The sequence below is a fragment of the Macrobrachium rosenbergii genome, chromosome 10 (genome assembly GCF_040412425.1).
Source record: "Macrobrachium rosenbergii isolate ZJJX-2024 chromosome 10, ASM4041242v1, whole genome shotgun sequence".
NCBI classification, from domain to species: domain Eukaryota; kingdom Metazoa; phylum Arthropoda; class Malacostraca; order Decapoda; family Palaemonidae; genus Macrobrachium; species Macrobrachium rosenbergii.
Window position 1 is genome coordinate 2,975,608 of NC_089750.1, and position 21,619 is coordinate 2,997,226.

At 35.8% G+C, this 21,619-nt stretch overlaps 2 long non-coding RNA genes across 3 annotated transcripts; one reads left to right on the forward strand and one right to left on the reverse strand.

Annotated features, from left to right (window-relative positions):
* Window positions 1-4,512: 4,512 nt before the first annotated feature.
* LOC136842410 (uncharacterized) lies at window positions 4,513-13,753 on the forward strand. The gene is made up of 3 exons (XR_010854206.1): window positions 4,513-4,665; window positions 10,191-10,761; window positions 13,167-13,753. It is a non-coding gene; the product is annotated as an uncharacterized lncRNA (long non-coding RNA).
* Window positions 13,754-13,975: 222 nt separating this feature from the next.
* Window positions 13,976-21,485, reverse strand: LOC136842958 (uncharacterized). Of its 2 annotated transcripts, none has more exons than XR_010854388.1 (5): window positions 21,395-21,485; window positions 16,531-16,652; window positions 16,206-16,285; window positions 15,828-15,978; window positions 13,976-14,366 (listed from the first exon to the last, which is right to left on the reverse strand). It is a non-coding gene; the product is annotated as an uncharacterized lncRNA (long non-coding RNA). The 2 variants fall into 2 exon arrangements; XR_010854387.1 differs by having other exon boundaries at window positions 16,082-16,285.
* Window positions 21,486-21,619: the final 134 nt, after the last annotated feature.

Genomic DNA, 21,619 nt, shown 5'->3' on the forward strand with positions numbered 1-21,619 from the left:
CCCTTCACTTGCAATAAGTAAGCAATATACCATGACACCATCCATAGAAACTGAAAGAAGCTACAATTAAATCTATTGTAAGGCTGTTTAAACATAAGACAGCCACAAATCTTTTAAAATATCAGATGATTTAGTAAAGATACGAGGAGATCAAGTCGTTCCTAAATACTTCATAGAGGTTTGTTTACGTTTGTCACAGAAAAAGGAAAACGGAAGATAATTATTTCCTCGGGTAATCTTTGCTTTGGTTCACTGAAGTCGACAGCCGAGGCTTCTGTGATTTTCAGTACTGACAAAGTCTTCCAGCATGTAAGTTTGGTTCGGGGTGTGGCTATGAAAACAAGAAAAAGCTTAAATGAGCGCTATATATCAGGAATTGTTGTAATGATGAGTCAGGAGGTCCGCGCCTGCAGCCAGCTTAGTCTAAACCTCCAAGTCAACCACCATCGTCAGGAGGACCGGATCGTATTTGGAGCTTAGAATAGGATTATAATTTTGTTTTTTCTACGGTGGTTTTACTGATGTGAACCCGGGAAGAAAATGCTAGCAGCGAACGAAAGGTAAGAGATGAAGTAATCGTTCAATTGCGTAAGCAAGCATTTGTTACTGAATTACTTAGCAACATTGAAGAGGCATATGCATAGTTATACTTATTGTGATAAAAAAAAATCTTAAACCATGCAGGAGTTTAAGCGTGAGCCTAAACAAAAGTAAGCAAGGAACTTGTGAACCATAACGAGAAAAATGCCCTTTGTGCTTAAACTTATGCAAGTTTAAACTAATCAATCGCGTTAAGTCTGTTTTTATGAAAGTCAGCCTTTGCAAACCATAAACAATGTTTAAAAATTCTTAAATCATGCAGACCTAGACTATATCTATACTTACAGGGCGGATTTGACCTTCAAATCAAACCTTTGCTCTTTACTAACATGGAAAGTGCTTTGGACTGAATATAAACCATCGTCAGAAAAAATGCCCTTTGTGCTTCCACTTTTTCGGTAACTTATTTGTTTGAACTTCAACTAGTCTAAAATGCGTGCGTTAGTCTGTTTTTATGACAAGTATATATAATGTATATATATGCAATGGTTGTATAATATGTATTATATAAATCAATGTTTATTAACATACATGTGTGTGCATCATGTCAGGATCATTTGTATGCAGACCTAGACTTATATCTATACTTATAAACATTCTGCGGATTTGATTTCAAATGCTAATTTAAATCAAACCTTTAGCAACAAATCTTTACTAATATGGAAAGTGCTTTGGACTGAATATAAACCATCGTCAGAATTACTGTCTAGGAGTCTGTTTATCCGTACCCGTTGGTCTCTTCCAGCTTTGTTGCTCAACCCCGGTAACGTTTCTTTGTTTGAACTTTCATTTACGAGTCTAGAAATGATTGAGAGATCTGATTAAACTAATCAACAATAGTTATCATTAACTATGTAAAGGACACATTGAAGTATATATAATATATATATATATGTGTATGTATATGTATACTATATGTATATATAGAATTTAGTATGTATCTATATATGTATGTATGAATACTGTGTATACATGTGTGTGCATCATGTCAGGAGACAGATTTATTTGTAAAAAGCTACGTTGATATACGTGTCGTTAAATCATCTTTATACATATAAACATTCTGCGCTTGGTACATCCTATTTCAAATGCTAATTTAAATCGTAAACATATAGTTTTTTAATGCAACAAATCGGATGAATTCAGACTTACGTAGAGCAGCAGCTCTGACGAGCGACATCCCAACATAATACAAACCCGGCAGAGTTATTTCCGCGTTCGTCAGAGTGCAACGAATGCATTAACAGATGAGCTGCCTACTTCAAAATTTGGAACAGTGTGAGTTTGGATATTTTCAATCATATTATGAGACTTCTTTAATCATTGTTTTGCAGTTCAGAGTTTAGTTATCTAACTCGATAATTCATTTATTATGCATTTTAATCTTTGCTTTGTTTTATTCATTTCTTGTTGGGTTATTTGAATAATAAACTTTTTTTGTAGAAACTATTGCGTTTCTTTAAATGGTCCATTTAATTGATTTGGTGAGAATTAGTTGATTCGGGTGGGTGAACTTCGGAAAACGATGAGAGAGAGAGAGTAATTTTGATAAAAAAACAGAGAGAACAAAGAGAGAGAGAGAGATAAATTTTAAAGAGGAGAAAAATAGATGTATATATATCCGTTCCATGAATAAAGATCGTTGGAGCATATTCGTATTCAAAAATGTTAATTCTGTCCTCGTTACATATATATATATATATATATATATAACAGTATAAAATATATATATATCTCATGAGTCTTATTTTAAACTTGAAGATTTTTCTTATTAGTCACGAAGTATAAACATGGGTATTATGTGCAAATATATAAGGACTGTCTATGTGTCATAAGGAAAAAGTTCCTGAGATATTAATGGGAGAAAATTGAAAAATATTTAACTAAACGTAATTGACTTATGTAAAAAAATGCTTTTCACTCACACTTAGAAAGTAGATTAAGCAGCTTATATAATGCCAGCTGTCCATAGACAATACAGTGTAAAGAAATGTATATAAAAATACTTATAGAAATATAAAAAGGCGATTTTCACCCACATACAGACAATGGATTAAGCAGCTCATACAATGCTAGTTATTCTTCGGCTATATAATGTAAATAGTCGCATTTATCAAAAGATTTTAGAGTAACAGTTGGTAAATATGGATTCATGTTTTAAGAAACGCGCATCTTTTCCTCACAGGTAGACAAAGGATACCAGTTCTTTCTTAAAAAATAAAATAATGCCAGATGCAATAGTAGGCCGGATGTTCAATAAGACTAAATTCATACATTCTATACCGAAGCAAATCGCCATGAACGATGGACTTCTTCCCTGCAAATCGAAGTGTTTTAGCAGTTGCCTCTGTGAATCTCTCTCTCTCTCTCTCTCTCTCTCTCTCTCTCTCTCTCTCTCTCTCTCTCTCTCTCTCTCTCTCTCTCTCTCTGCCGCAAGTGACCCCGAGGAGGCTGTACAACTCTGGCTATTGCACTGCACAACTTCAACATTTCTGTACTGCATAGTAATTATCAGATTCAAGTTGCGATGCTGTTATATCCGTCAATACTGTATCTGAGTCGGTTATCGAGATTTTATCTATGCGAGGCTTCGATTTCCGTTACTATCGTTGACAATATAGTAATATGGACCTTGTTTCATTAACAGAAGTATTTAGATAGTCAGTTATCATTTTTCCGGTTGTCACGTTGATTATTTAGTCAACATAAACCGACCGTAATCAAAATCTAATGCTTATATTCTTTATTTTAAACAGGAATGTTCGTCAGTCTTGTCAAAGTTCGCGGTTTCTGTGGCTATATTACCTCAAGTAATGTCTACATTGGGCAAAATTTGCTATTTCTGTCCGAAAGCAAGTGAGGAAATGTTTTAATTTTACGATATAAAAGTAGTTTTATTATGTTTCTCTAGGAAAATAAACCAAATTAGGTCTTTAATACTTAATTAAAACTCATATATTATTCATTTTACTAATAATTTTGCGAGAAAATGGCTGTACTTCGGGTAATTTTAAAATATAGGCAATTCGAAGCCAAGGTTAAGATCCGAACAAATTTACGAGAAAATCATAGATACGTAAAAAATAAATATGGTGATACGCCTCGTAGAAAAGTATATATCCATATTGAAAAGAAGTAGAATTCAATGGTTTTTTTTCCTTTTTGTCCAATAATAGTGAAACTATGACGCTGACGAGATTTGTGTTTCTTTAGCAAAGAATGTGATAAAACTGTGATGTTTATTTTCCAATAATGTGGTCATTTCAGAAGAAATATGAAGACCATCATTTTCGTAAACGAGGTCTAGGAAACTAGTAGACATCTATTCCAAAGATAGGTCCATACAGCTTTCGATAAAATATGTAGACGTCCTTCAAACAGCATCGCAAGTACTATTATATGGTAATGTACACTTAATTTACATAATTCGATTATTTTGCATTTCCACTTACACCATTTCGAGTGATGCCAGAGATATATAGAGTGGCGTCATGTTACTAACATTTAGTTTCATTTTCCATGCAGGATATCAATATTATTCATCATTGTATAGATAATTCTTTCAATGTGTTTTTATTCATAGACAGAATCATGTTCATCGTTAGTCCTTGCGGTTCCAAAATTATCGTAACCGATTCGCAAAAATTGTAAAGGTGTATGGACATTGATTCGTAAGCTGACGCTTTTTCTAATGTCATCGTTTTCCATTTAACTTTGTGCTGTCAAATACAAAAAATGTCGCATTTTCATATATTTTATTTATTGTTTGTTGTGAACTGATGATAACCCCCAAGAATCTTTCGATAAAAGTTAATCATTCTTAGGTACTTGAAAAACTTTTGAAAAGTTACACGGCATACCAGCCAATGAAATGAAAGATGTCATATCTTCGGTTTACTTCTGTCGGTGTGGAAGCGTTTGATTGGCTGAAAGAAATTTGTTGTCGTATTCAGATCTTCCTTTGTTAACAGCATACCGAGGTGTTGAGAAACCGGTGAACTGAACAGAAGTTCAGTTTGTCCTTGGCTCTTATAGGTGTGTTTTCTGTGAACCGTGATTTTTGGGGTAAGCCGGTTATATTGGTAACTTCCTTGTTGAAAATTCGGCATAGGGGTTTGCGTATTGTCTGAAAGTTTAAAGGGTAATAATTTGACAAAAAGTGCTGTAAGCGTGGAGTTGGACAATTAAGTTAGTGTACGACACATATACCTCAAAATCTGCAAATACTACGTTAAGTTTGTGGGTCTCGCAAAGTGGAGTTGGGCACAAAACCATAAGTGACATTATTCAGTATTTAAGAAAGGTTTTTAGAACTCGTTTTTATTTTTATCTTTTAGAGGCTTTAAAGTTTCCACTGGTCTCAAGTTTAGCTAAAATAAAAAATTGGTTTTATACTAATAGTTTAACCAAAGGCATATGGTAAGATACAATATCGTAAGCAGAGAAAATGTATTGTTTCGAAGTTGGAAACCTGTTTCATGAGGGAGGGTTTCAGATGAAATAACGAAATCCGTACAATTTGGTTGGATTTGCCTCATTAACGTTTTACACGTTGGGAGTAATAAGATTTTTTGTAGTTTTCTCTGTGGAGGGCGCCTATACCTTCACTCGTAGGTAAGTTTTTACTTAAATTTGCAGGTTTGTGAATTGTGATGCCACCCAGTACATCAGGCAGTATAGTTAATGCCAAATACGGCATATCCAGAGACCACCTGTTTAAAACTTGTGATGGTTACCGTTGGTAAAGTAAACCAGCAGTTCTTAAAATTTAAGTTTTGGCGTTTATGACAAGATGGTGTGATACTTGAAGATTTTTAGGGCAAACCTGACTGGAATAAAGGTGTAATTTCACTTCCTTGCACGGGTTCTTGCTTAGTGAACAAAGTTGAAAATACAAAGGTTTTTTCCGTACAATTCAATTTTTTAATCATTGAAATATGAAAACACCTGTAAAGGAGTGTCCGCATTTAAAGTTTACGAAATACTTTTGCGCAACAGGCAGTTGGTAATAGTTCTTGCTTATAAAAAGTCTCGACCTTAGTATGTGGCTTAAATTTAACCGTAGCATGCAGTGCTTTGCCTTAAATACTGCACTGCCAGCCAGAAATGAGTGTCACATTTTTAACGGTGTTGGGGAATAATTTCCAAAGGAACAAGAATGTTTGTTATTCGGCTGGAAGTAATTTAAGCGTACCGTTAACTTCACTTAGCATATGCTACACTTCAGTTGAGAAGGGTTAAATATTTAGGTGGTGTGACGATAGGGTTCGGACTGTGAGGTATCAGTATCGTAAAAATAGTATTTTACTCATTTCTGGGTTCCTCATTAGATGGGTGGGTATCGTCTAGCAGTCTGCTGGCCCGGCGTTCGATTCTCCTACCGGCCAATGAAGAATTAGGGGAGTTTTTCTGGTGACAGAAATTCATTTCTTTATATGGTTCGGATTCCACAATAAGCTGTAGGTCCATTTGCCAGGTAACCAGTTGGTTCTTAGCCACGTAAAATAAACCTAATCCTTCGGGCCAGCTCTAAGGGAGCTGTTAATCAGCTCAGTGGTCTGGTTAAACAAAGCTATACTTATTTTTTACTCATTTCTGGGTCCAATGACAAAACCAAACATGTACTCAAGCTTTCGTAAACCAGAATGGTTGTTGGGCATGTTTCCGGCTTATTCCTGTGATTTTTGCCACGAATTTTATTTGTTTGTTCTTAAGTATTATACTAGCTTGAGTTTAAGCCTAGCCAAGTTTGTTGGTTAAGATATCGCAAGGCAGTCGAAAAGTACTTATCTATGCCTGTCGTGACAATAACTTTACTCATAAGGAACAGTTTCCTGTCGTGGCATTTTCAGATAAGGTAGTGTTTTTTAAATCATAGTGAAACTTTCAAGGAACTTTTAAAAATTACACGGAGGTAAAGAGTAAACGTAGTAATTACAAAATGGAGGGTTCTCCAGTAAGGTGATTAGGTATAGTAATTTATAAAATGGAAAAATCTCAGGTCAGGTGATTAACTAAGCTATGCCGTATTTCTTGGGTAAGTTTTTAAGCTCAAATTTGTTGGTGTGTGATGCCTCCTGGTGTATCAGGCTGTATATGTGAAATTGCTTTTGCGTTTTATGCTGCCTGGATAGCTTAAGGTTTCTAAAATCCTATATAGGAAAGTTAAGCACTCTCTTCACCTAAACTGTATATATTTCTCGCAAATTAACTAGAGTAGTCCGTAAAGAACCATCCGTAAGAGTTAAAGGTGGTTGGTAAAAATTCTGTAACGAAGCAGGGTGGATTTTTTAGATAAATTTTCCTTGCCATACAAACACGAGTTCTTGCAGGTAAGAAGAACCAGTTCTTCAGATTACCCATAAGTACCCACATTTTCGCACTATTTTTTAACCCCTTACTGAAGAATGAGCAAGTTGGTTTGAAATGAGTCTTGTGACGATGTTTGGAAATATTTCCAGTAAATTCATTCCTGCTCGCGCACTTACTGTAGCTCAAGTCGAGTTAAACAGTTTAGTGTTAAGTTTGTGAAGTAAACTAAAGTTGCAGTAAGATTTCGCTTGCCGTAATTTGTTCTGCTGCAGTTTTAAGTCAAACTACCAGTGTTCAGGTGTAAATTTCGGCCACAGTACGCAGGATTTGAAGAAGTTTATGTAAACTAAATCTTAAGTTAGGGCCAGTGAAACTTTTTCAAAGGTATAACAAAATGTGTATTTGAAGTAGCATGTAAATTCATGGACAAAAATAGGAAACTCCAATGTCAGCCATAACGCTGTTGAACGTGCTTAAATACAGAAACTGTGCTCTCGTTACTTTATCAACCTTCGGAAACTCCAGTCCATTCGACTGTGGGTGGAGATTTAAAATTTAGAGCTGTCTTGCGTTGCCATAATTCGCTTTAATAGTGTTTTGTCCATTCAGTTTGTGAGGCGGATTTCAGTCGGTGATATTTCAACTTCGTTGGGCATTTAGCCCAGTTTCCCCGGCATGACGTAAACCGCGTCTGGGTATAGATTATAATCTTTTTATAGATGACTTTATAAGTTTTTTTTTTTTCCACGTACACTCGTAATGAAATTTATCATTTTTATAACATTTCACTTATGAATGCTGCCACAGTATAGTACAGAAGCATTTAGATTTTATGGGTAACTGCTGAAATAAAATATGGCCCGAAGTAATTATTCTGATAACGTTAACGTATTAACGTAATGCCTCCTGACAAGCTATAATGATTTATTGGTTTGGTGTTAAGGACCTGTCATAACCGTAGACAAGATTTTTGCTCTAGACAGTCCCCTTAGTTGCATGTTTGAATCTCATAACTGTAGGAAAGTTAGTTTAATTCCTTATGGTTATTTGCTTTAGAGCTTATATACCGTACTAATTAGTATTTTAACTCTTAATTGTCACATTCCTTAGTACCAGGTCAATAGCGTGGTAAAACTTCCGATTAATGCCAGTCCGTTTATATGAAGTGTTTTTAATTACAGACACTTAACAATAACTGGCATTGGAAGCAGATTAGCGTATTATCGTAGTTTTAGCTGAGGAATATGGCAGTAAATACCAACTTGGATCTAAAATGTTTTATATTTAGTATTCAGCTGGTTTTCACAGTTAGAACTTCGGCTGTGAATTGCAGCTACTCAAGTATATTAAAGCGTCAACACTTTAGTCGCGAAACCTGTAAATTGCACTGCACTGAGAACAAAGCTTGCTTGGCATGACGAAGAAATTCTAATTAATCGGCCTCTTGTGTTAAACCAGATGGTTTAGGGAAGGGCCTATAGAAAGTTTCCCCCAAAAAAAAATTGTCCCAAAAACTTCTTTGAAATTTAAACGATATTAGGTATTAGAATGTGTTCGAAAAATTTAGTTTGCTCCCAAGATCTTAGACAGTAGGATATTTACGGCAGGAGTTATGTTTTGTAAAAGTAGGTAATTAGCTAATTAGCATTATATAAATTTTCGTATTAGAGTAAATCTTCGTCATTGCAGTGATGTTTAAAAAGTAAAATATGCTTGTCACTGCCAGTCACGGGAAAATGTCCAAGCATTTGAGCTTTGATAAACTAGGAAATTGTCGTGGGAATAGAGATGGCCGTTTTTGTTTGCAATTAGTCCGATCTGTTAGTGCAAATTTGACTAAAATTTTCTGCTGGAAAGCTGATCAGGCAAATAACACTGAATTAAAATTTTGTAGGTATGTGAGGTTACTTTAATGGATATACAAATGGCATGATTAGTGATTGTGGTGTGGCAATACGATTTTCGCACTGTGTAAGTCTGAGGTAAAAGGTTTTAAGACCAATAGTGGTAAGCCTCAGTAACTTTGTATACATATAGTAGTATTAACTGGGAATCATTGTCTTATTTCTGTATTTGGTGAGAAATCCTTAAGCTATTGTATCTTGGATATTGAACTTGCAAGATGGCTTTAGGCTTTTCCCTTCTAGAGTAAATTAGGTATTATTTCACTTATGGACATTAATTGCTTTCAACATAAAATATAGGTTTTTTCTGTTGTATTATGATGTGATTTGAATGATTTTGAGGTTTATTTCTTCGCAAATGAATACTTATCCTTCCCTGGCAAATGATATACTGTATACAAAATTAATAAAATTACGACTTGTCAGAATACTGCCCCCCTCTCCATAGCTAATACGGCAAAACTGTGTTTACTGATTACAGTTGCCGTATTAGCTATGGAGAAGAAACCTGATTCTGACAAATTATTAATTTTGCATACAGTATATCATTGCCGAGGAAGGGTTTGCGATAAATAAACCTCAAAAAACATTCAAATCACATCATAATTCTAACAGAAAACCATTTTATGTTGAAAATTTATCCATAAGTGAAATAATACCGTAAATTATAGGTTTGGTATCAGTTGCGTAAAATTTTGTAAGCTAAGCTACAGTATATTCGGATGTAGTTCTGTGTAAGTTGAATTCAGGATATTCAACATCCCAATGGATTCATTAAGCCAGCGTAATTTGGTATTGAAGTGGGTGCAACTGTATCTAATTACTTGCTTTGAACTGGTAGTTATTTTTATTAGGGATTAGGCTCAAGCTTAAAACTTATTTTTGAACCTTGGAAAGTTTGTGTTAAACGTTCGTGACTTCGGTTGACTAGCCTTTCCCGTTGATTTAGTCTTGACGGAAAGACTGGTGTAGGAACCACACAGTACTTGTTTTTAAAAAATTTCTGTGCTGCATGTATGTTATTCCTGTGCTTCCAGAATGGGACGTATCAGTTTGATGTAGAAGGTACTTTAAACTAGTCCCTTTTATCCCTTTTCATAAATTCTTTAATTTCAAGAATGTTTACCTCAGCCCTCAATTGTAACTGTTTTCAGTTTCATAGCTAAATTTAGACACTGGTTTGTCATTACCTTGAATAAAGTTCAGTATCTTTAAATGTTGTCTTACAGTGAGCCATATAAATTTAATCACATGCTGCCATGCAGATAAACTATTTAGCAACTTTTAAGTTTTCCAGTAAATTCCACTCCCAAATAACTTGTATAATGAAATCTCAAGTTTGTTCCTTCTAGTAACTTTTAGTATAATTCACAGGATGGGGATCCGGCTTGGTCGAATTGTGGTTACAGGGCTTTGCCAACAAGGTTAGTGATCAGAGCTCTAGTCTTGCACAAGTGACCAGCTGTTGGAGCCTGAGGCGTGTTGTGATCAGTATCTCGACTGTCTGCCTTATCAGCAACTGGTACTCCCTTCGATCTGATCTGCATAATCAGCAACTGATACTCCCTTCGATCTGATCTGCATAATCAGCAACTGATACTCCCTTCGATCTGATCTGCATAATCAGCAACTGATACTCCCTTCGATCTGATCTGCATAATCAGCAACTGATACTTCCTTCGATCTGATCTGCATGATCAGCAACTGATGCTCCCTAAGATCTGATCTGCCTAATCAGCGACTGATACTACCTTCGATCTGATCTGCCTAATCAGCGACTGATACTACCTTCGATCTGATCTGCCTAATCAGCAACTGATACTCCCTTCGATTTGATCTGCCTAATTAACTGATACGCCCTTCGATCATCTACACTCCAGATCTGATGTCCCTGTATTGAAGAACCTTTCAAAGAATTTGAAGTAACTGTGAAAACTTGCATACGGTAAGATAAGTTGCCAAGGTTGACATTGTGGGTCTGTTACCTTGTGGCTGTAAATTTGTGAATTTTGTGGCATGTAGAGTTTAGGAGACAAAATGTTTTGAATTAACCTAGCAAGGTAGATTTTAGGTTTGAATTTCACTACATTTAAGGATGCTGTCTTGCTCATTAAATTGACAACCATTCACAGTATGAAAACTGCTAGCTTGCTGATAATTGAAGGATTCACCGAAGTTTGTCAATAACTTGAAATTTTAAGCAAGATTTGTAAATGTCATAAGTTTGAAAGTTAGCAGTATTTACGGTCAAATCTCAGTGTGTAGTACACTAGTCGTTTGGACTTGGTACTCGTATAGTTTAGTAATTTAATGTCGGCTTTTATTTCCAAAGTTTCAAGTCTTCTAAGTTTTAGGTCTTGAAAGTTATGGATGGAGGTTTAAATTACTTCACTAAAGTAATTTAGAGAAGTTTCGTCCCAGTGATAAGTCCAAAGTAAATACAATGCATATGTAGTGGAAGATTTCTAAAATCTGAAGTTAGTTGAATCTAGTTTAACTAGTGAAGTTACAGACTTGATAGTGGGGGTTCCTAGTGACAAGGAATAAGCATTGCAGAGTAATCCCTTAAGGAGTTTAACATGATAGTGGGGCTTCCTAGTGACAAGGAATAAGCATTGCAGAGTAATCCCTTAAGGAATGTAACATGTCTATATGAATCCTCGTATTGTAATGTTCAGGGACTATACTACTGCCAGAGTTGACGTGGATACTTAAGCAATGTAGTCTTAGTTAGTTTAATCCCTCCCTTTCTCGTTCCTGACTAAGTGTTGGGGTGTCTGGTTTAACCTTTGCATTGAAAGTTGTTTGTAGGGTACCGTAAGACAGGCTTGCATTGCTTATGTCTGGATGAAACCTAGCACAGAACAGCTGAATCACTCTACTACTTGTTGTCATGGTGAAGCTCGTTACTATTGATTTTAGAATTGCATCCTGTAAGATTGTATGTATATGCAATATAAGCTGAAGGATGACTTTTAAATCTCGAACCAATAAATTCTGTAAAGATGCAATATTTTAATGAAATCTCGTTGTTAAAGCTTTGACATTTAAGTTCTTTGCTCAAATTTCTGTCGGGATATAAAAGTATAGATTTGGGTTTGTATCCTGAAGGTTTGCAAATTTTAACTTCTGCATTACTGTTGCAATTGGCCACATACATTAATACTTTAGTACTATAAATTTGAGTGCAGGAAGAACATTTGAAAGCTTATCTTGGCCAAATAGTTATTTTCGAGTAGTGCATACTGAACTCTATTGCATCTGGTAAAGGAAGTGACAAATCCAATTTTATGCAGTTTTTGGAAACTTGTAATTAAATCCCAGTTTATTGATAACAGACTAAATTTAATAAAATTATTAAGAGGGTTTACATTATTGTAAAGAATTAATGGCTTTATCTTAATTTCAAGAATTTTCGTATCGTTGATCATCAACTGTTCTGTAGCTATACATGTCAGTACTCTATGGGTAAATTGTAGAAAGGAACTTTGTAGTCGTTGGTAAGTTTACCAAGTATAACGGTTCCAAAAAACTGAGCCGCTTTTCAAAGAATAAAATCTCACTAGGTACTTAACTGAAAGCATACTACCATGAAGCAGAATTTAAGAAAATTTTGCCCATTTATATTTATAGATATTATGTTAAGCTACAGCAATATTAATAAAAAGTGGGTTATTTTTAGTCAGAATGCTTTATTTTATTTGTTATTTGCATCCTAATTGTGTAAGTGTTTAGTGAGAATAGACTTGTATAGGTTGGTATTTGTTGCTAGCGTATAGGTGTTAACACAGCTAGAATGGCAGCTAAGTTAGCAAGTACTAATAGTTCAGACCTACCAGAGGTTAGCAATGTACTAGAGCTACCATATACATTGTTGACTTGGCTAGTGAGTTTGGCCAGTAGTTGTATGAAATACGGTACATGATGGGAAGTCTAAATAGTCCTTGCTTACTAGATTACTTAGGTTAATGCAGATTGTAGATGCAAGTTGTTAGTCTTTTACTAGTTGCTGGTTTACAAGTGTTGCTATAGCTATTGTTTGAAACTTTAATTTTCAGTATTAAAGTATATCGTTTGAAACTTTAATTTTCAGTATTAAAGTATAGTGTTTAATCATCGAAACAGTCTTTGGACTCGAGTAATTAGGTCTTTAATGTTTGTATGATCAGTTATAGACCTGAAATTTGTGAAGTTAATCATCGAAACAGTCTTTGGACTCGGTCAGTTATTTGTATAGTTAGTTAGCAGCTGCTATCAGTTTACCATTAAGAATGAAGTTGTTTACAATGTTACGTTAGCAGATATTTATATATGAAGTACTAATACTTTCACGTTCTTTGAAAGTTTCAGGTCACGACATAGTTACGAAGAAGGAAGAGCAGAAGAATCGCGCCAGAAATTTTAAACCAACCAGCAAATGGAGGGTAAAAAAGACGAGGCCTCTTAAGTTTCGTGGACAACGGCGACGTGAGAGACGGCGATTAAGAGGAGGCTTCGTGAAAACCACTTCAGTGGAACTAGTGCAGGAGTCTGTGACGGGAGAGGAGGTCGAGGGGGCAATTAAGACGAAACGATCCGACACTCAAAAGCAAGATAGAAAAGCCTCCAGTCTTTGAGGTAGAGTAACTGGCAACGATGTGACAGACCAGGGGGCCATTTAGGCGAGATGACTATATACACCAAAGCACGGGAGAAGAAAGCAGTCAATTTGCAGTTGAGTAGCAGTCAACGATTTGACAAACTAGTGGGAGAAAAGGTTCAAGAGGCTTTAAGTCCGAGACTGAAAATGTAACCAGTGTAAAAGCTTTTATATTACATAGGTTTTAAACGACAACCTAAGTTCACAGGGAAAGAAATTGAAAAACCTGTTTTATGGATATTTAAAATAAATATCCATAAAACAGGTACTATAAAATATAGTACTAATAAACCTTTTTTTACAATTCCACTTTATTTATTTCAACATGCTTCATGTAAGAAATCTTCAAAAATTGTGGTGTACACAGGGCCTTTACTCTGCACATTAAACAGAAATATCTTTAGATATACAATATCCCCCTTACATATCTCCCCTTCCCTTAAGCTGGAGGTTTGTTTCTTCATCTCGTCCATTTGTAAGTGATTCAAGCTCATCATTCTTGAGAGACCATTTGTAAGTGATTCAAGCTGATCATTCTTGAGAGACCAGCGTCTCCCCCAATTAATCATGCGAGGGTCTTAAAATACCATCACCTCCCCCGTTTAGGCTGTTAAAGGTCTTTTGTTCTTGAATATAAATTCTTTAATAAGCAATCATCTCGCCCTCTTTAAGCGCTTGTAGGCCTCGCTATTTTTGAATGTACAGCATATACCCCCTTCAAGCAGTTGAAAGTCTTGATTCTTGGAAGAGCCGACTTAAAATACTAAAAGTCGCAACTCAATCACTGCAGCAGATCTCTAGTAGAAGCAGGCGCTGACAAGACAACGACCACAATCCAATTTAGAGCAGCTGTTAACATTTTGAGCCCAAGATTTTAACTTGTTCCCCGTCGTTCTCGCGTCCACCGATGCCTGAAAAAGTTTGATACGGCCATAATTTCTGAAGGAAAGCGTCACCCTCCATTTAATTTACATGAAAATTCCTACAAAACTTCACTTTAATCTTTTGATTACTGATTTCAGGACAGTCAATTAGTGTGTTCCTTTAAGAAAAAGTACCTACTAGCATCTTTAGACGTAACGTCTATTTAACCTGACACTTAAGAAATTGTGCAACTTGTATACCATGCAGGCGACAGAGTAGGCTTGTAAAAACACTGCACAAATTAAGTAACCGTATACTTAAAAAGAGCCAGAACCTGAGAATTACATGGAGGAGTTAAAAGTGGTGTTATTGTTAGGAAATTCATGCCTGCATGTGCCTTTACCTAGTGCCGAAACCTCTTAAGTGACCTACTGTGGACATCTGGTCTCTACCCTATTAACTAGCTCAGTAGAAAGTGCATTTCAAACCTAGGGCAACCTGGTACCCCGAAAAAATAAAATTTCAGCACTTCGATGGGACGATGAAACAAAATAATCACTTGAGTGTGAAGATTGTTACCTCTCGCTTCAATAACCGCCTGTAGTTAAAGAACCAGCTTAATCTTTAAATTCCGACAAACATTCCCTCAGAACAATCTTTTTACCCCCATTCACTGTGTATCACAAATTCAAGTAGCAAGGAAATGATGTAACAGACCTGACGAGATATCATGCCTGAAAAACCATAACCTGCTTCGCTTCAAATAACCCTTAGTCTATGGACAACTATCATCAAACTAAAGGTCCTGATCCCAGAAAATTGTATCTCAAGAACGTAAGTGGATGTGCAAACCACCCGTACCTTTAGCATCAGAAGTTTTTTAATTAGCGTAAAGTTCTTAAAGAACATTCTGGCCAAAACACGCTTAACCTCACCTAATAGAATTAAGAGAAAAAAAATTGAATCTAAGCAGTATTCAGACTGTCAGCTACTGTACAAAAGTAACAGTAGCAGCAATAATGCTATATAAGACACTAGAGAGTTTCCAAGACAAAATCCTAAGACGCACCAACGTTTTAAGCTAGTTTTTATAATAGACCCACTTAAAAACTGGAGACTTTTTAGTTCTATCTAACTTTCGCAACAATAGACGGTCATATTACAGCTACGAATGAAATTAGAAAACCTAGATTGTGGTATGGATTAAGATTTGTTACTCAAGGGAATGATATCCAAGAGTTTTATTTGAAACAATTTTGCTTATACTGCAGCATCATTTCTAAAAAAATTTTAATACCTAATATTTGACAAATACTATTATTCTCAAATACTGTATATTACCACCCTCCCTTTTTAATGATACCATATCCTCAATTTCCTTCATTGAACAGTGCCCGCATACCATGAAGGGCCACTGACTCTTAAAACTTCAAACCTAGCTTAAAACACACTGCCTAGACCACCTGCATGGTAAACATCTTTCTCTAGTTGAGAACCAAGAAATTTACCTTTCTTATTCTAGTCTCAAAGAAATCAGCATATGTAAGTCAATGCTTTCTGCGGTCGTGTTAGTGGGGGATCCTGTGGCAGAACTCATCTTGCGGGACTACAGTACAAAGCTGGTTCACCTCTGAGTTCAGGTACTCAAAGTCAAACACCCTGAAAAGGCAGAAGAGTATTACTTCAAATATTACAACCAATTTTAACGGTCTTCTGTGAGAAGAATTAAATATAATTTCCAAGTGTACTTTACGCTACTTACTACATCTAGTTAGAAAAGTTTTAGTTTCATTGGCCCAAATATCAAAGACTAAGTTGCATTCCACTGGCATTTATCAAGTATCAGGAGGTAAACCTTAACCGTTTGAAGTATAACAAACGCTGACATTCTCAGGCGAGTTGTAGCCTATCCGAGGTGCAACACGTCTACATTGACGCAGTTCTATTTTCCTTCCATTGTAAGTACCTGTAAAAATGAGACAAATTAACACTTTTGAAACAGAATAGAATATAAAAAGTTAAAACCATATGGAATATATTAAGCTAATTCTCCAAGCACGCCATCATTTTTTAAAGAATATTTGTGATTTTTCCCAAACTTTTTCCCAGAAGCAAGGACCTAAGATTTCGTGGTTTCATGAAAACCCATTGCCCTCTTGTAAAGACAGATACGCCATGGAGTAAACCAAATGAACCAGAAGGTGAACTTACCATCTCAAGTGGCAAACAGCTGTCGAAGCTCCATTTTCATGAAGGTTGAACAAAAGATGGGCAAACAAAACACACGAACTTCTCGCACGACGGTGGTTTCTCTCGCCTCCGAAGAATCTCATCTGGAAGATAAATTTGAACATTAAATACTGCTTCCCAGTCATTCTCAAATCCTGTAGCAAATTCAACTGCTATTTTTTTAACTGCCGGACCAAAAGCTTGGTCTTGAGTGTATACTTCAGGTTAAGGTTCAGTCTCATGAGTTCCATGATGTTACCTTTTGTTTAACAAATTAAAACATACCTGGATAAAAGTTAAAAAGGCTCGATTTTAGCCGTCCCGTTTGGGTTAGTGCCGTCAGTGCACCTCATACGATGCACTGTAGGTATTACTTAAGGTTCTTTGCAGCGTCCTTTCGGCCCTTAGCTGTAACCTCTTTCATTCCTATTACTGTACCTCCGTTCGTAGTCACTTTCGTCAACCCTATACCTAACAATTGATTCATGGTGCAACTACAAGGTTTTCCTCCTATTAAAGCTTTCAGACCTTTTTACTGTCAATTTCAGTTTTAGCACTGAATTACCTCAAAGGCCCCAGCGCTTGGCCTGCGGCCTAAGTTCTACATTCTATTCTAGACTTTAGCCAAACCGAAAAGGGAAGAGTGCGAATAAATAGTACCAGAATCTTAAAATATTACCAAAAACAGCGTTTCCATTCACAAATCCTGAACTTCAAAAAGTACTTGGGTAAAGGGAACAGTAGTTATTTGTGGTTCTTTATCCCTTAAGACAATCTTTCCATAAAGCTATTCATCAAATTTCCTGTTGATAATTATCAATTAACTAGTTTGTGCCTACCTTCCATTAAAATGAAACGTACAAAATTTCATTTAGAGGCTCTCGTGCTAGAAGACTATGCTTCCGCAGCGGTTTCGTATTTATCTAAAAAAATTTTATACAGCATTCACTACTATAAGAGGTACTGTTTTAGAAAGCGAAGAGATATCCGCTATCCCAAGAATAAGGTTACAGAACCATCGATATCCAATTGTGATTATAAAAATACAGCGAAATTCAATGGACGTACAAATACTGCTTCGCAATATCCTCTGCATAAAAGTACCTGGCAGGAGCCTGCTTCCTCAGGCCTCATACCTACATGCTCAACCTCTGAGTTCGCATAAGTCATTTGCCCCTATTTCACTACACTATCGAAATACCAAGATATGGGCAGTATCCTATGCTTACCACTAATAACTTATTAGCTTACTAACAAGAATGGTTTCACTACGGAGGCAAGCACAGGGATTTCATAGCTATTCAACAATGTCTGTCTGCTACACTTACACTACCCTGGTGGCTATACTGGTTGGTTAGATTGACCTGGATAGTCGGTATGGGCGCTTGTGTGGTGTGGGGGTGATTTGTGTGGAACTCAGGACTGTCCAACCAACAAAATATGATTCCTTAATACAATTACATTGGGTACATGAGCTGTAAGGAGCAAATCCCTTCTTATATAAGCCAGGGCAGACCACTTAATAGTTTTACTCAAAAACAAACATTTCAAGTAATTAACTGTCCCAATTTTAGTTCTTTTGAAATGTCTCGAATTGTCATACATGCACAGTATCTCGTTGTAATAAATCCCACTATGCATTCTAAAAATGGTACCTTAAATATTTAATAGAGTGGGTGCTAAAATCGAACTTAAAGTTTTATTATACTGAAACTAATAGAATACAATAAATTCTCCTCAAGCAATATTCCATCTCCAACATTAGCCTAGTGCTAGCATGGTTTTTGTTGGCATACAAAAAACCAAGAGGGCTGAATACAAGCATCCACTACAAAACTCTCAAAAAAGGCAAATAAGTACAACTATCACCTTTAAAAGTCATATAAATGTGGCCTGTAGTCTGAAATAAAGTATTTCACATCTAAGTCGTTTACACACTGCTTAAACATTTCGCACAGTTTACAGTCAAAGATACTGCAAACGTTTTCTTTATGAAAGTTAGCTTATATCCAAAAGCATGATTAAGTCTCCCTTGATCACGTTCGCTAAACAGCGGAAAGTAAATCAAAACTATATCCGATCGCTCTTGCCGCTGGCATTCATGGGACAATGCTCATGATTAACATAGGTACCCAAATACTTTGAGATGTCGTTTTCTCCTACAATCAGAAAACTCGCGTTTTCTTTAAATCTACGGTATTGATATCAAATAGCGACACCTGGTCGAATGCTCCAAGGTCTAGACATTGGAATGTTCAATACCAGTATAAATGTTTAACTTCAACTCCCAATAAAACTGTTTTATAAGAGGGGATGCCTAAGCAGTGTTTTTACTATGATTCCTCCGAATTCACTCACCCATCAGGCAGGCTATGTTAGGTTTACTTAAAGCAAAATTTGTGGACGGAAGTAAATTTAAACTTTTCATCAGGAGGGTAGGCCTACAAATTTTGGTAGATTTACGACAACAGAAACTTGCATGCATAAAAGACCAACAGTATTTAATGTTCTAAGTCACATCAGATAACCTGTAGCTCAGCGTAAGTGTTGCTAGCGTCAATTTTAATAAAAACACCAAATTCTTAAATTTTGACTCATTTCTGTAATCCATTTCCCTGTCTTTTTTTACTACATACACGAATCATTTACTCCATTTGCTTCCCTTATTATCAAATCTCCATAAATACTTAATCCATTTAAGGAAAAATTGTTCCTTTTTGTTTTACGTGTATTATCACTATCTGAAGGCTAATATTCACCACAGAGGAATGTAAATTTAGATAATGCTTCTGCTGACAAGATGGCCACTGGTTAGTTACAAGACCTGGGTTATGATCGGTAGTAAATGGATTTTTCCCTTTTTCTGGTTGTGGGGGGCGGGGTGCCTGGCAACCGTCCTCTCTACTCCCTGAAACTGTCAACTGATGAGTTATGTATTAACCACTGCAGCTTCTTTCTGTGAAATGGAGGTACATAAACCCAGCAACTAGGTTTTTCGAATCACTGCTTATCGGGAAAAATAGTCAACGTTGTCTCAATCAATACGCCCAAGCATCAGAGCGTGGAAAGGACTTTTTATATAAAATACGTAGAATAAGTCGACTGCTACGAAGGTAATACACCAGATTAATCCAAGCCATTTCCTCTAACAAAAACCACAACGTACCCTCAATATTAGCTTTCTTACTCTTGAGCCTAATTGTAACAAACGAGGTCTTCTCAAAATGGTTTCATCATAAATCATTTCTAACCAGCCATATAGTTTATATGACTACAGTATAATGACCTTTAGTCTTTGAAGATAAAAGCTGGCGTCACTTTCACAAAATTTCCAGAAGTTTCCCGAGATTTTACATTCTCACTTCATACTTAATCATCCACCTCAAAAGTACATTCTGTATTCCTATTTTTAACTAAGGTGATTAACAGACGCCTCTAATACCTAAATTAGAACTGGAAAATCTTAAGTGTCCTGCGATCTCAGCACGGGTTTCAACTAGCAAAATTGAAGGTTTAATCTAAGTTAAACATTTAGGGCCCTCTTAGAAATCTCGACAAATTTGACAAGACCAGATAGCCTGGCGTAACTTCATACTTCGTACAAGTTCGTCTTGCCCATGTTACCTACGATTATTTAATTTTTTGTTTACCTAAGGTTCTATTTACAAACCACGTCCATCAAAATTGTACCATGAGACAAAACAGGATTCTCAAGAATTTGGCGAGATGGCAAGTGGACATTACTCCAAAGTTAAATCAGTGCCTCCACAAAAACTCAATTTAAAAGTAAAATGAGCGCTACCAGCTACCAGTATTTCTGATTTAAGGAACCATCGAGATTTATACACAGACTTGACTCAAGCTAACCTTCATTAAATATAAATACCAGCAAAAATAAAAGCAGGACCACCCGATGGATCATGAGGTTCATAATTTACTACTGTTTCATTAAGCATATTAAGATTATGCTTCAGTAAATACACAGTATAAAAGTTTTAGCATAATTTTCCGATGTCGTATAAAAGTTCCAATGTCAAGTAGTGGAGTTCAAGTAAATACGTACACTTCCTCGTAAAGTTAAAACTGAAGTTATCCTCTTAAAGTTCATAAATATAAAAATCACTAAAGAGCATCTTTCCACTTTACGCTGTAAACTACAGATATTAGTTAAATTCAAAACTTTAAACCGCCTACAGTATTTCATTCCCATGGAAACTACAGTATGATGGAAATTTAAGGTAACCAAGCTAGTATGAGATTTAATTACTGTATATCGGGAAAAGTTAACCGAACTCTGTCCCAGCAGAAATTGTAGATAATTCTTAAACCACAGAAAGCAAAATGTGCAGATATTACTAATTTACGATAAAGGACAATTTTCAAGAGTGAATTTGAGCTTCCAATGATGTCCTTAAAAAATAAATGTAAGAACTTCAGTTAAAATAATTGTCGTCGATAGTTGCAGGAATGAAACACTTGCAGGAATAAAAACTAAAATTTACCGCAAATATTCACTGTTGCCGATATATTTCCAGGCTTTTGTTAATTACTCACCATTCCCGTGGGGATGGTTATTAAATCATTTGAACTTTAATTTGCTTCAAATAATTACTGAATATTCAAACAGTGGTCAAGAATTAGACTGTTTAAAAATAGTGATCGAGCCACAACTTAAATTTTCCCATTCACTTATATTCCATGTCAAACTCTAATGTATCCACTTTAGATAAATGGATACAGAACTTTTCCTGCGCGTTAATACCTTGATTCCTAAATTCTTGAAAATCACTACAATAAATTACTACAATTTCAAAATAAAAAGAGTCACATAACACACCTCACTTACGTATTATATATTCCGTAACGTTACCCGAGCTCACCAGAGCAAATTCCTTATCACAAATATTCACGTTGCCTTACACAAACCCTACCAAATCTGCACTGACCGGTTAGTTATACTGTTGAAAGGTCCATCGTCAAAAACCAAGGACTTTTTAGACCAGAAGTTCAACAAGGCACCAGTAAGCCAACATGAAGAGACTTTGTGACTTAGGGAATCCTTGAAGTAAAA